General features: G+C 36.4%; 1 long non-coding RNA gene across 1 annotated transcript; it reads right to left on the reverse strand.

Moving 5' to 3' along the window:
- Positions 1 to 5,477: 5,477 nt before the first annotated feature.
- LOC141300088 (uncharacterized) lies at positions 5,478 to 9,691 on the reverse strand. The gene is made up of 3 exons (XR_012341918.1): positions 9,649 to 9,691; positions 6,182 to 6,532; positions 5,478 to 5,978 (listed from the first exon to the last, which is right to left on the reverse strand). It is a non-coding gene; the product is annotated as an uncharacterized lncRNA (long non-coding RNA).
- Positions 9,692 to 15,797: the final 6,106 nt, after the last annotated feature.

The following is a 15,797-nucleotide window of genomic DNA, read 5'->3' on the forward strand; positions in this document are numbered from 1 at the left end:
AGTGTACTACACACGTGTAAAACACTGTAATCGATGTATTAAATAGGCAACAGTTTATGGTATTCAGCATCCATTTCAGTTCCTTTATTTGTTTTCAGACTGTCGCGGACGTTGTGCTTTATAATACAGCAAGATGCCTGACGTGGTAGTTCTCCAGGAGGATCAAGCTCTTCTGTGCTAAAAGTATTAAGCTGCATACTCACAGCATTTTGCGCTGGGCAGGACTTCGGCTCAGTTGATTGTAGATCTCTGTAGTCTCTCCTCCCTGTTTCTGTTCTCAGCAGTGCCACACATACTCTGACTTCGTTTGCGTGGTGTTCGCGACCGTACATAGCAAAGAACAAAGTACATGCACGAAAAGCTATTGGTTGCACAGGGTGACGTCTGGTAAGTAGTAATGATAGTGGAACCAACTAGTCGAGGACGTAGATACCGGTAATGCCAAGTGTGAAAAGTGAAGTCAAACCATTTCGATCACAACAGGGACATGTCCCTACCAGTAGCCAGCGACTATTGAAATGATTTTGATCAAACAATAACCACTGTTGTGCAGACTGTGTCTTGTGTTTTTGTTTATTTATTTAAATGTTAACTTTTTTGACCAGGAAAATAATCAATATATTAATATCTTTTTACAACGTGTTTGCTCATATCTCGTTCTCTATGCCTTTTCCTAGTTTCCATGTTACTTTTATAGGGCCTGCCCCCTTGTGTCCCCCCCCCCCCTCTTCTTTAACTTTCAATGCTCTTATTTCAATGACTGACGTTGCACGCCAGTCTGTTGTTGTGGGAACATTTCCACGCCACGAAACGTGACGCTGAACGAACTGGCGTACGGGTGCGTGGGGGCCTCGACCCTTTGGGGGGCCCCATTCGCCTTATTCACCTGGTGGCCATTTTTAAAACTCGAACGCCGTTGAGGGGTACACAAACCGGAAGTTTGCCTGACGCATACGATCTACAGAGATTAAGCTGCAATGGAAACTACAGTGTGGATCTCAAATCTTTCCTGTCTGCCCGAATTAACGATACAAAACGTGGAGCAGTGGGCCAGTACCGACTGCAACATCCCCCGGGCAGTATTAATTAAGGGATACAGTAACTGGATCGAAAGTTTTATCCCCGACAATGGATGCTAATTTACCTCAGTTTCTGCTAGCCTGTAACGACATGTGCTGCGTCCGAAATCGCATACTTCCCTACTATATAGAACGCGAAAAACAGTATGTGAGGCGAGTAGTATGTCCGAATTCATAGTATTCGAAATACAGTAGGCGAGAAGTACCCGGATGACCTACTGCTTCTGCTCGAATTCTGCATTACGCATCCGATGGACACTTCAGGCTCCAGGAGAGGAATCGTTATTCGAAAAAATGGCGGAAAGTGGAGACGCGGCGGATGTAGTACGTCCGAATTCCATTCATACTATATAGAACGTACTGTTTTAACGGTCATGAAGTACGTTTGAATTTAAATGTAGTACCTACTGAAGCAGTATGCGATTTCGGAAGCAGCAATGGAGAGTATTATTAGCAACCTTGGGTGTCCTGAAAGGCGCTTTAAAAATAAAATGTATTATTATTATAATCAGATAATAATTGGGTGTGTGAAGATTTTAATATACTTAATAATTGTTTTTATCTTGTAAAGCACTTTGTGCTACTTTTGTATGAAAAGTGCTAACATATAAATAAAGTTTGATTTGATTTAAGTTTAGCTGTGATACGGAGTTGTTGACTCTGTGTACTATGTTAGATTTTATTTAACACTTAACATGTATTTAATCGACAGTTAATAGGAGCCCATCACGCATATTTGTGAGGGCTAATGTTAGGTGTTTTCCCTTGGTGCCGAAAAATGAGGCACCGTACAACATACAGGTGTCAAAGTGCTAAGTGGACAAACTGCTCAGTTCGCAGAGCAGTGCCACATTTAAACCAGCTTGTTAAGTGTTCGTTATGAGTTTATATCAACCATGCACCTTTCCCTGTCTAATTGAAAATAACATGTTGATTTTATCTCATTAACATGTTATCTGTAGTTGATGTAATATCACATAAGCTTCATTGATATCTACTCAATTATCTTGTTTCAAATTAGCAAAGCCAGACAGGGCTAGGTGCATGTTGCTATTGCTTGTTGACAACGATAGTGTAATGACAGTATATCTAAAAAAAACAGCACCATTGCACTGAGCGAAATCCAGAAATCGCGTTGTGAGAACTCCCAGAAATGGTAAGTGTACCCCTCAGACTCGATGGAATGTTGGATGTGAATATGGCGAATTGCAGGAAATTCTAAAAGGCAGTACTTCGAGACGCTGCAAAATATGCGAGACGTGAGCGCAAAGGTAGCTAGTGGAGCGAGTTTAATGTTCAAAAATAACAACCGGGGAAAAGACAAACGCGCTGTACTCAAAGAGCATATGTTTACGCTTAAAGTAGCTTACGGAGCCGCAGGGGAAAAATTTAAAGCGTGCGCACAAGAGTAGCCTATAATTCGCTCCCTCATTTTACTAAATTGTGTGCAGAACTTAGGCCGACTAACTCGTTCCCTTGTATTAAGTAAATTGAGTGCACAATATAATAATTTGTTCGTTTATTTGATTTAACTAAATCCTGGTCACCATTTAATGTCATGCACTATTTAGTAACATGATAAATTATTACCCCCCTCCCCCCTGCATGTCATGTGCGGGGCTCTTTAAGCAGGGTTTAAAACGAAAATAACGGTTCACTCCGAGCCGAATCTGTATTTTTTCAAGATTAAAATGTTTGCTATATAGTTAAAAAGAGGCTATATGTATAAAATTGCGTTTTGAAAGGAAAAATACGTCGCATTTAATTATATTCAGAAATAGCTAATGTAGACTAAAATACCGGTAACCTAAACCAAAATGCTTACAAATATTATAAACACAACTTCCCTTCTCTCCACAACAAATATTCACAACATTATCCTTCACAAAGACTATAATAGCACGGCGCAGGTCACGCTAAACGGACTATTTAAATTAAGCAACCTTTACATTTTTCTTTAAATGCATTTGATTTTGATAATGAACAAGCTGTTAAGGTAGCAAAACTGTGTGTGCTCGTAAGGTGCCAGTGTGATCACTGCAGTTTTTTTTCCAACTGTTACTGTAATTTAGACATAGCCTACCAATGCTGGTTGCTCATACAAAACACAAAGCAAAATAAAGAAAACGGTGTTTCCCCCTCGCTTTCCATTACATGAACTTTGGATCGTGAAACAACAAATCGAAACTCAGCACATTTTTCTACTTTCCTTTTGTTAATTTGTTAACGATTTAATTGAAATATATTTATGTTTTTGTGCTCTGGTCCGCTGCTGAGCTTCTCTGACAATGACCTGGCAGCGGTTCACTGACGACTTGTCACTAGATTTTTCCATACAATTTATCATTCGTTCTCGAAATTGAAAGTGATCAAGACATTTCTCCGGAGCACAATGTTACAAGAAGGACTGTCCAGTTTAGCTCTTCTAAGTAATTCACGCTGGCAACATCTTTAAGATGTGCGGTATGCCACTGACTATGATTGCAGCCTTATGGGCGGGCCTTGGCCAATGAAAGCTGCCATGGATTCCAGACCTTCAGCCATCAGTCTGAAGGTCTGCTATACATGAGACTAATAGCAACCTGTATATTATGCTCACAGTACATTCATCTGTAAATATTACCTATAGTTTCTCCTTATAAGTGCACTTATAACTTATATCTGTATCCTGCACTTGCTGCTTATTGCACTCCTGGTTAGACCTAAATTGCGTTTCATTGTCTTGTACTTGTACATGTGTAATGACAATAAAGTTGAATCTAATCTAATCTAATCTAATTAATGTTATAAAACAATGACCTCACTAAACAGTGTCCCCTGGTGGTTAAAGAATATCTTGCTATGCTAGCAAGGTAAGAAACAATAAAGATATGTAAACAGATGTAAACAATATAAGCCCTATGAAAATACAACAACAATGAAAAATGAGCACAGCAGGCTTTTATTAGCTTATATTGAATACTCAAATTCTCTTTTACAGCACTGAAAGACCTTTGTGCTAATTTAAATTTGATGCTTGCTTGCATTTCTGATCATCCTGTTTTGTCCTGCATGACATGCAGAGTGTTGGTAGAATTCCAAGTCAAAAGCACTTGGACCTAATTTAATTTGCACCATGAGAGGGTTGTTGCATGTAGGGTGATTCTAAGATGCATCATGTTTAGCATCAGTGTGGTTTAAGTTTAATTTAAGTTTAATGAGCATTCATCTGTATCCTACACTAAATAATAAATAGTTTTCATAATTCTAACTAACATAACTGCAACTTTATACATCAATTTTTTTAAAGGGTTGTTACACATCAAAATGAAAATTTTGTCATTAACCACTTACCCCCATGTTGTTCCAAACCCGTAAAAGCATTGTTCATCTTCAGAACATTATTTAAAGCAGGGGTTCTCAACTCTTTCGCCCACGAGATCCATTTTCAGTTGGAGTTTAGGTCCAACCTTGATCAAATTCACCTATCTGTAAATTTCTAGTGATCCGTAAGACCTTGATTAACTTGTTCAGATGTGTTCGATTAGGGTTGGAGCTGAACTCTGCATGAAAATGGATCTCGTGGGTCCGAGTTGAGAACCCCTGGCTTAAAGCAGTGATTCTCAACTCCTGCACATTTTGTATGTCTCCTTCATTTAACACGCATGATTTAGATCATCAGCTCATTAGCAGAAAGATCCATGAACTGAACTGAGTGTGTCAGATTCAGAAACATAAAAATTGTGCAGAGCAGTGGGCCCAGAGGACTGGAGTTGAGAACCACTGGCTTAAAGGGTACATGGGCTTAATGGGTACACTTGCCCTAAATCAGGGGTGCCCAACCCTGTTCCTGGAGATCATCCTACAAAGTTCAGCTCCAACCCTGATCAAACAGACCCAAACCAGCTAATTAATCTCTTAGTTAGCAATTGATAATTACAGACAGCTGTGTTGGAGTAGGCTGGAACTAAAGTCTTCAGGTAGGTAGATCTCCAGGAAAAGGGTTGGGCATGCCTGCCCTAAATGATGAACATTTTGTCTTAGACCTCTTTCAAGTAAGATGATTTTTCTCAATACCTCCTGCTTGGAATTATTTATTTTGGTATTAATGATTTTGATCATTGATTTTCAGATCTATTACTTTGTCAGAAATATCTCTAGGCAATATGTCACATTAAATAGAATAATTTAGAATTATTGAATTTCTATATATAAATATAGAATAATTGAAAAATGACAGCAGCAGATTTTTTTAATTATTGTTCCCTGTCATTTGTATACTGAAGTAGATAATAAAAACATGTTATATCCAGCATTTGTTATGCAGATTTTATTTATTGTGTACAAACATGAGAACAGACATTCCAGAATCTAGAAATGTATTTCATTTCATTTTATGTGTGCATATACTGTGTCCTGTGTGGGATGATGTTGTCTTCTGTTTCTTTGTACTTTTTTTAGATTTATAGCTGCATATGAAATTTCATCACCTTCATTCCCCTGAAACAACAAGTACATGTACATTTCTATTTGCTAACCAAATGGAAAAAATATATTGAATTTAACTGCTTTATGAATACCTGCTTATCCTGTGTACTTTTATATAATGTCTTTGTATCCTTAAAGTTTTCTGGAGGAAAAAAACCGAAGAAAGAAAATTAATGTGTAATTTGTACAGCTGAACAGTTAAAAAAAATGTAGTAGTGTACAAGTATAGTATGTGCTGCTAACCTTTTTTTGGTCTTTTTATTCTCCAGCACATACACACATTTAACATCAGTGAGAGTAACAGAATCACACAGATCACAGGCAGACATATTGTGGTACTGATATAATTACCAATACCAATAGCTTTTGTATCCTCTTTCTCTTCTGTATCCTGCTGCTCTACATCTTGATTAGGAGAATCTGGCAGGATTTCTGTTAATTTAGAACAGAAAAAATGCCATAACTGGTAAAATATTGTATAGCATTTTTTATAACTTGACATGACAAATGTAATAAAATTCTCTGCAGTCATATGTTGTTGTTTATTCATTGTTCACCTTTGGTCAAATATTTTAAATTAATAGACCTAACGATAATGTTATTTATGAGATTGTCAGAAATGCATGCATGCATACCTTCATAATCCAGCTTTATGCATTGAATTTGCTCAATCTTATAGTCAGTGCAGCAGTAGAGCATGAGATCAGTGTCACTGATGTTCATCAGAAGCAGAGAGTGAGTGTTTGTGGATGAATTGAGAGCTCTTATCCGACCTGCATAACTGGGGTGAATATACGAGGGCTCTGGTTTAGAATCTGGACCATAACCATATTCTAGTCTCAGAATTCTGACAAATGTTTGGTTTCCATTTGTAATGATCCAGGTAGTCTCTTTATTAACTTTAATGCTACAGGAGAGTGTTGTGTTTCCTCCTGGATGAACTTTCACTGATGATCCTTCAGTGACAATCATTAAGACACTGAGACCTGGAGATGAAAACAAAAGCAAGTATTATGGCATGAACTGGCTTCATTCAATTATTTATTTTCAATTTTGCAATTTTCTAGACATTAATATCTAAAAGAATGTTAGTTTATATACCGTTGAGAATAAGCAACATACATGTATTGATAAAGAAATAATTCATTTAATAATTCAAAATAATTTAAAAGTTATTTATAAAGCACTTTATAAACACAGAGTGAACCAAAGTGCTGTACAATTAGATAAACCAATAAAATACAAAGAGAGAGATAATAAAAACAAATCAAGAGCAAAATAAAATACAATAAAAATAAACAACATCTAATCCAAACTTCTTAGGCGAGTTTTAAACATGTTTACAGAGGTAGACAATCTCATAGATATTAGTAAACCATTCCACAATGCTGGAGCAGCAACTGAGAAAACACATTTTTCTTTGCTTTTCAGATGTGACTGAGGAATTTTAAGGAGCAGCTGGTCTTGGATGTCAGAGATCTCTTTGAGCAATGAGAATTCATGAGCTCAGAAGTAAATTTTGGTGTCAGTCCGTGTACAGCTTTAAAAGTGTACTAAAGTACCTATACTTTCCTAAATGAACACCGTACCAAATTTAAAAAAAAATATTTGTGAGTATGTTTTTTATTTGCAATTCAATTTTTTTTACTTGTGAATATAATTCATGTTTGTGGAACTCTAAGATTTATTTGTGGATCTCATTTTATTTATTTATTTATTTTGTGATTATGCTTGGTTTTTGTCAATCGCTTTACATTTATTTGTGGATCATAATGTATTTATTTGGAATTATGCAACAATTTTAACTCCATACCGCCGAGTTTCGCTTGATCGTTAAAACGAAACCAAAAGTAAAACCCGCACAGGCATTCAAAGGCAATTTTAATACCCCACATTTAGAGAGCGACTCCTCAGTCCGCGAAAATTAGGCTACATAAAATATCAAAGCTGTTATTAAATATTAGTATGTGGGCTATAATAAGTTTTGTTGTATAATGCTTGAAAGATTCGGCATCTATTTGCACTTTGAATATTGAAAGGGTAGCCCACTTTGATTATGGCTGCATTGCATATTGTCTACACCAATATGTTTACTGTATTTATTAGTTTGGCCAGTGTCATTGTGGGTTTTAGTTATTTTGCTGTTTTGGGCTGTAAGGACCTTTGAAATAACTGAAATCGTATGGCGAAGTGATATGTACATGCACTGCGGTCTAAAGCTGCCTGGAACTACGTTCGCTGTGCGTTTCCCTGAATGTAATGCACACCTCTAGAACTTTCGTCAGCCAATCAGATTCAAGCATTCAACGGCCCTGTAGTATAACAAAATGTATCAAATTATAGAAGTATTACAAAGTAAAAACGACAAATACTGTAAACAGTGGTTAGGGTAAGGAAAGGTTCAGTTACCATGAACTAAACTGAACTGTTAATAAAACATTAACACTGATCCTGTTGAACAGAACAAACCAGCAAATTACAGTAAAATGATTAAAATAAGCATAACCATTTTTACATCTAATATGACAGATCGTGTTCTATGTCCAGCCTGTTCCTTTGCTTTGAAGTCAAGTTTTAGTTCATGTTTCTCTAGTGTACACTATAAGGTTCACGAATTCACTTTGAATTATGTTTGTTAATGGTAAGTCATGGTAGTAAAGAGTTTACAAATGTTAGTAACACATCAGTTAATGTTGGACTAGTGTACACTTTACAATAAGGTTCACAAATTCATTAGTAAGTGCTTTGTTAATGGTAAGTCATCTTAATAAAGAGTCTACAAATGTTAGTAAAACATAAGTTAATGTTAACCTAGTGTACACTTTACAATAAGGTTCACAAATTCATTAGTAAGTGCTTTGTTCAATACAAGTAATGATAGTAAAGAGCCTATGAACATGAATAACACATCAGTAGATGTGTCTTTCCTCTTTAGACGTGTTTACCAGTGGGCCAAATTGATGCCTTATTATTAAATAAAGTTAATAAGTACACAGAAGCTTTTGTACCTTTAAGATGGTGAGTTAGAACTGTTTATCCTTACTGTGTATCATTATCACACTAATGTAAATATGCACAGCAAGTCTAATTACCAAAAATTAAATAAAGCTGTTTACCATTATTGTTCATTATTAGCTCATGTTAACTAATGTTAATTAATAAAGCTGTTAACGTGAATAGATGCGTGTAGGTCAGTGTAAACTAGGATTAACTAATGCTGAACAGAGTTGTTGTTCATGCTTAGTTCATGTTAACTAATGCATTAACTAATGTTAACTATTTAAGCTGTTAACATGAATAAATGCATTACTATACGCGTAGGTCAATGTAAACTAAGATTAACAAATGCTGAACAGGGTTGTTTTTCACGCTTAGTTCATGTTAACTAATGACATTAACTAACATTAATTAATTCAGTTGTTAACATGAATAAATGCATTAATAAACATGTAAGTTAACGTTAACTAATGTTAACTAATGCTGAACAGAGTTGTTGTTAATGCTTAGTTCATGTTAACTAATGCATTAACTAATGCTAATTCATACAACCTTATTGTGTTACTGAAATGGTAATATCTTTTAAAATCCATTAAAACCTTATTAATCCCAAACTTTTGAGTGGCAGTGTATGTATAACAGATTTAGAAATGATAGAGTTTCCTTGTGAACAAACATAAAATTAAAGTTTTCATTTCCATTTCTCAGTGGTCCAGAAACTAGTTTCAGAAAATATCACATGCATTCTTTGGACTTTTTTGTAGTAGTAGTAGTAAGTCAAACACATTACTATAAATGCCCACAGTGCTTCAAGCTAAGAGAATGCATTTACAATCAGACTCAACTCAGGAAAAGACTTTAAATTAGAAATGAGAAATGAAATTTTTGTGTTCAATGTTAGTCTAGCGATGCACAGTCAACCATCACGGAAAGAAAATCTATCATTCAAGCTTATTCTAAGAAAGATTCTTTATGATACCACTGCAATAACATTGATAAAATTGCAAACATAGTCAATCTCTCTCCTAATACATTTGAACAAGAGTTTGTGTATGTAATAAAAAGTAATGTTACAAACATTTTTTGGGAGTAAACACATACTTACTTATTAATCCTCTCAGCAGCATTTTCTCTGGGCTTCTCTCTTTGTAATTGCAAGCAGAATGAAAGCCACTTGTGGTGTTTTCCCCTTTTATTTTATAACGTCACAGATGCCCTTGGCTCACCAATAGGCAATGACACTGTGATAGGAAAAGACATACACACAGCAACCTAAAAGAATGGATTAATATCTTACTTGCTAGGTTGTTTACAATTGCTTATGAGGGTGAGTACATGGTGACAATTTTTAGTTTTGGATAAGCTATCCTTTTAACTATACAAGCTGTCATATTTGTTGAGAGGGTATTCCTTGGTCTTCAAAGTCAAATTAATGTGATTTGACATAACAAATAGGGTAATAATAATGTATCATTTAAATAATAGTCCTTCCTTTGAAATGAAAATATGTAAATTATGGATGACTGTGAGAACTGTTGAATAATCAATAATGACTTTGCTTATTTCCTTCACATTATTATCATCACACTTTTTAATGCTACGACTTTGCTTAATTAAATAATCAAATGGCCTCAGTCTTCTTCAAAAAACAACCTGAGGACTGTACAAATTCTAATACTGCATAGTGAATGTTAATGAGCATGACTGTAGGCTGAGTTCACTGGAACATGTTCTTTTTCAAACCAAAAATATGTATCTTTTCAAGTGGTTGTTGTGGTGAAGCTCTGTGCACATAAAGATAAATGTCACTGGCCACAGAGAACTAAAAACAAAGGTTGACTGATGTTTTAACTAAATACTTGCATGACGCATTAAATGTTCCATTAAAAACGTTTATTGATTGATCCAAATAAATTTATAATAAAGCACCACTAAGGCTTTGATCATCGCTGATGGTTAATGAATTCTTTTCAAGCAAATATTTGTCTCCAGTAGCTACTTCCCCTCTGCGGTGTCAGTAAGCATGATAAACACTGACATGTAGCTACATCTCTGTGGAAAGATATATTTTTGTGATTTCTTTCAAGAATATACTACAAATATTAACAATAACTGAAATGATAGCACAGCCATACTAGTCTTTTCTCATGATTACTTGCACTATTTTAAATCTTTTTCTATATGCCTAAAGTTAAAAATGCATCTTAACAGATTTGAAGGAGCTGTGGTCTAGCTGTTCAGAATGTGTTCCTGTATCAGGAAATCCATGTGCTTAACAAGAAAACACAGTCATGACCGAGACTTCCGCAGGCAGTACTTTGCCTTACAAAGTCTTAGCAGTGTCATACAGAGCTTTACCAACTGAAACTGAACAGACCAAATTAATTAATTAATTAGAGAACTAAAAGAACAGCTCAGATACCAGGTAAAGGTAGATTTCTAAGCCAATTAAATTGGCTGAATTAAATTAAATTGAATTAAACTAACTGGACCAACAATCCACTACTACTTCTAAAGGTCAATTCACACAATAAAGTGACATTCAATTGTAAACAACAATAAAAATATATGGTTCCCTTAGTTATTTTGTACATTTTCCGACTGACAAAAAAAAAAAAAGGTCAGTCTATAATTTTCATGGTAGGTTTATTTAAACTATGAGAGACAGAATAACCCCAAAATCCAAAAATATGCATTTCAAAAACGTTATAAATCGATTTGCATTTTAATGAGTGAAATAAGTATTTGACCCCTTCGCAAAACATAACTTACTTGGTGGAAAAACCCTTTCTGGCAATCTTAGAGGTCAGACATTTCTTGTAGTTGGACACCAGGTTTGCACACATCTCAGGACGGATTTTGTCCCACTCCTCTTTGCAGATCCTCTCCAAGTCATTAAGGTTTCGAGGCTGATGTTTGGCAACTCTAACCACAGATTTTTCATGGAATTAAGGTCTGGAGACTGGCTAGGCCACTCCAGGACTTTAATGTGCTTCTTCTTGAGCCACTCCTTTGTTGCCTTGGCTGTGTGTTTTGGGTCATTGTCATGTTGGAATACCCATCCACAACCCATTTTCAATGCCATGGCTGAGGGAAGGAGGCTCTCACTCAAGATTTGATGGTACATAGCCCCGTCCATCGTCGCTTTGATATGGTGCAGTTGTCCTGTCGCCTTAGCAGAAAAACACCCCAAAGCATAATGTTTCCACCTCCATGTTTGACAGTGGGGATGGTGTTCTTGGGGTCATAGGCAGCATTCCTCCTCTTCCTCCAAACACAGCGAGTTGAGTTGATGCCAAAGAGCTTGATTTTGGTCTCATCTGACCACAGCACTTGTACCCAGTGAATCATTCAGATGTTCATTGGCAAACTTCAGACGGGCCTGTGCATTTGCTTTCTTGGGCTAGGGGACATTGCAGGCGCTGCAGTATTTCAGTCCTTCACGGCATAGTGTGTTACCAATTGTTTTCTTGGTGACTATGGTCCCAGCTGTATTGAAATCATTTAAAAGATCCTCCTGTGTAGTTCTGAGTTGATTCCTCACCATTCTCATGATTACTGAAACTCCATGAGGTGAGATCTTGCATGGAGCTCCAGACCGAGGGAGATTGACAGTTATTTTGTGTTTCTTCCATTTGCGAATAATCGCACAAACTGTTGTCACCTTCTTGCCAAGCTGTTTGGCGATGGTTTTGTAGCCCATTCCAGCCTTGTGTAAGTCTACAATCTTGTCTCTAACATCCTTGGACAGCTCCCTTTCAGAGAGTGCTCCTAATCTCAGCTAGTTACCTGTATAAAAGACACATGGGTGCCAGAAATCTTGCTGATTGATAGGGGATCAAATACTTATTTCACTCATTAAAATGCAAATCAATGTATAACTTTTTTGAAATGCGTTTTCTGGATTTTTTGTTGTTATTCTGTTTCTCACTGTTAAAATAAACCTACCATTAAAACTATACACTGATCATTTCTTTGTCAGTGGGTAAATGTAAAAAATCAGCATTTAGTGTCCTGAATTCAAGTCCCAGCTTGAGCACCTTTTCTAATCATGCCCGTCTCTCTTTCTCTCCCCCTTCACTTCCTGATAGTACTCTCTACGATCCTATCATAATAAATGCAAAGAAAGAGCATGAGAACATGATCCTAAGACTATTTAAATGTGAGTATATAAAATTATATTTGATAAGCAAATATAGAAAAGCACATACTTTTATTTGACCAATTCTGTGAAAGTTATTGACTCTTGAATGATAAAATGCTTATGATGTTCCTCACTTGTAAGTTGCTTTGGATAAAAGCATTTGTTAAGTGATCAAATATCCATAATCACCACAATGTTTCATCTTCAGGTTTCAGTGTCTTAATGATTGTCACTGAAGGATCATCAGTGAAAGTTCATCCAGGAGGAAACACAACACTCCCCTGTAGCATTAAAAATGACACGGAAATTAATTGGATCATTACGAATGGAAACCAAACATTTATTAGAATTCTGAAACTAGAATATATATATGGAGGTCAGTTTAAACCAGAGCCCTCCAATATTCACCCCAGTTATGCAGGTCGGATAACAGCACTTATTTCTCCTATAAACACTCATTCTCTGCTTCTAATGAACATCACTGACACTGATCTAATGCTCTACTGCTGCATGGACTTCACACTTGAACAATCTCACTGCACAAAGCTGGACTATAAAGGTATATGTTTCAGATAATGTTATGTACATTAAAACGATCATGTAAACAATCAGTGCTTTCAATTCAGTATCAATTTCCTTGAAGAAAGAATTTTGACATATTCATCATTTATAGGTGATGTAGAAGTGAGCACTGAAGATGTGGATCAGCAGGATACAGATACTATCAGTCATGATCCAGCGATCATCAATAACATCCCATGGCTGCCTGTCATTTCTGTGCTTCTTCTATTCTTACTGGTGTCAAGTGTCTATGTGTGTTGGAGAGCAACAGGACTGTGGAAAGGTGGATTTTACTTGAACATGATTTTATTGTCTTGAATACCAAAGTTGTATTCAATAATATGTTTTCAAAATTGCTTTCTCATTTAAAGGAAGTGGAAAGACTAATAACCTGGATCAGGACTGGTTTCACAATAATGTCCAGGTCAGAATATCTCAGTTTGTTAGTTAGTAGTTTATAATTACTGCATAAAACTATCACATTCTCTCTTTTTTTGCTTTCCAGGGAAAAATGGGAGAAGATGATTGGACACTGGCTACAGTTTTGTATACACAGATACCTTAATTTTATAATTTAAAAATTTCTTCATACACTTACCTTCATATTATGTTTTTTTATACAATTTGTAAGTGTCTCTGTGGTAATCAGAGAAGTCATGTTATGACCCTTTATTTCAGACATGATTATATTAGATTGTTATAAATTGGGTATTAAACCCCTAACTGTTTATGTCAATGCTTTATATTTTCTGCCACTTAAAATATCTAACTTCTGGACTTGAATAATGACAATACTTGCAATGGCCTATACTCTTGAATTTTGTTGTGATTCAATGCATCAAAAAGCTCCTCTCTCACAACGTGTGATAGTGTTATTTCCTGTAGGTGATTGTTGACTAAATGTAGCACTTGTGCCAGCAGTTAAAGTATGGTGTTTCACGCACATTGAACAGAGACACTCTAATAAAGTGATACAAGCAGAACTGAAATAGAGAATTCAAAAGTTTTCAGTATTTTTTTGGATGGCATGTTGTTCTTGTGGGCATCTTGGTAAACATGTCCTAAAGTTTTTATGTTAGACATGTATTTTGTTAAGTGGTCATTATCCACATCCTGTTTTCTCTGATATCAGTCACAATGATTATTTATAACCACATATAGCACTTCACCACAATAAGCCACTAATGGGGGAAATGTGCTGTGGTATCTGACCAAAGTAGGTCCATCCAGACTGTGATCACTTCTAAAACAATGCATGGAAAGATGGTCACATCTTGCAAATGTAAATGAGGTTTATACCTGTTTGGTAGTCTTTAATATATTGCATGATGTTTTTTAAAAGGGCAATAGTTTGAATTGATTAATTTAATCAACAGTTAATTTGTTCTTTAAAAAAACAAAAACAAACAAAAAGCACTTCATTTTATTATAGTAAATGATTCACCAGTGCCTGATTTTTACAGGTAAAATAGACATTATAAGTGTTTCTTATTTATTAATTTCTCTGTAATATATGGAGAAAGCATCTGCCACTAGCTGCTATTGAGATGAATGTGAACCGTAGCTCTCTGCAGGTATTAGTCCTCTGTGGTTTAGCCCAATTCTGACCATGGATTGTTCACAAATCGAACAGATCAGGCAGTGAATTTGTTTAAAGCAAAGTCTAGCTACCTCTGTAAAACACTGAGCCCTGTTTTAACAATCTAAGCGCATGGTCTAAAGCACACAGAGCAGGTGCAATTAGGCCGTGTCTGTCTGAATCGACTTTTGCTAGACTCTGATTGGCTTAATGCACGTTACTAATACTAATGCCACGTTCCAGGCAGCCCCTTACCCGTGTTTTTCCAACCTTCTACCTGTGAAAGTACACTGGAAAGGCAGTCAAATCCGTGACTTCCCACCCTTCCCGCTTCCCAGTTCTGAGCTTTGACGCGACCATAGACTGTAAAAAATCTGGACGTCGTGTCCGTGACGTCACCCGTAGGTTTCTGAAGAGCGATTTTGAAGCCTATAGTGGGCAGGAGTCGGCCATCGCCATCTTGGAATCGCGTCACCGCGTCACTCCCGGATAATCAAAAATGGGCAAAAAGGCGGGACGTGGGTGGAGCTGGTTGCTGAAACCACGCCCACCTAGCACGACAGTGGTGACAACAGCGCCAATCCCCCGTCACTCAAGTGACCACGCCCTTAATTATGCTGAACTTTAAGGCTTTATATAACTTAAACGGATGAGTTATAAAAAAATTCATCCCCCTCACAGTTGACATGAAGGGCAAAACTAGCTATATAGACCAAAACCACTTTTTGTACCAGGCTGTAAACATACTTTTTTCCGCTTTTAAATTGGGCATTTTAACATGGGGAGTCAATGGGATTGACTCGCTTTTGCAGCCAGTCTCTAGTGGACAATCGATGAATTGCAGTTTAAGTCACTTCCGTGTTGGTTTCAGCAGAGAGAGCGGGAGGTTGCTGAAACAACAATGACAGCCCCTAGGGGTTTGGTGTTTATGCAAGTGGTACACGGTGGAAAAATAGAGTTTAGGACAATA

This window comes from Garra rufa, chromosome 24 (assembly GCF_049309525.1).
Source record: "Garra rufa chromosome 24, GarRuf1.0, whole genome shotgun sequence".
Taxonomy (NCBI): Eukaryota; Metazoa; Chordata; class Actinopteri; order Cypriniformes; family Cyprinidae; genus Garra; species Garra rufa.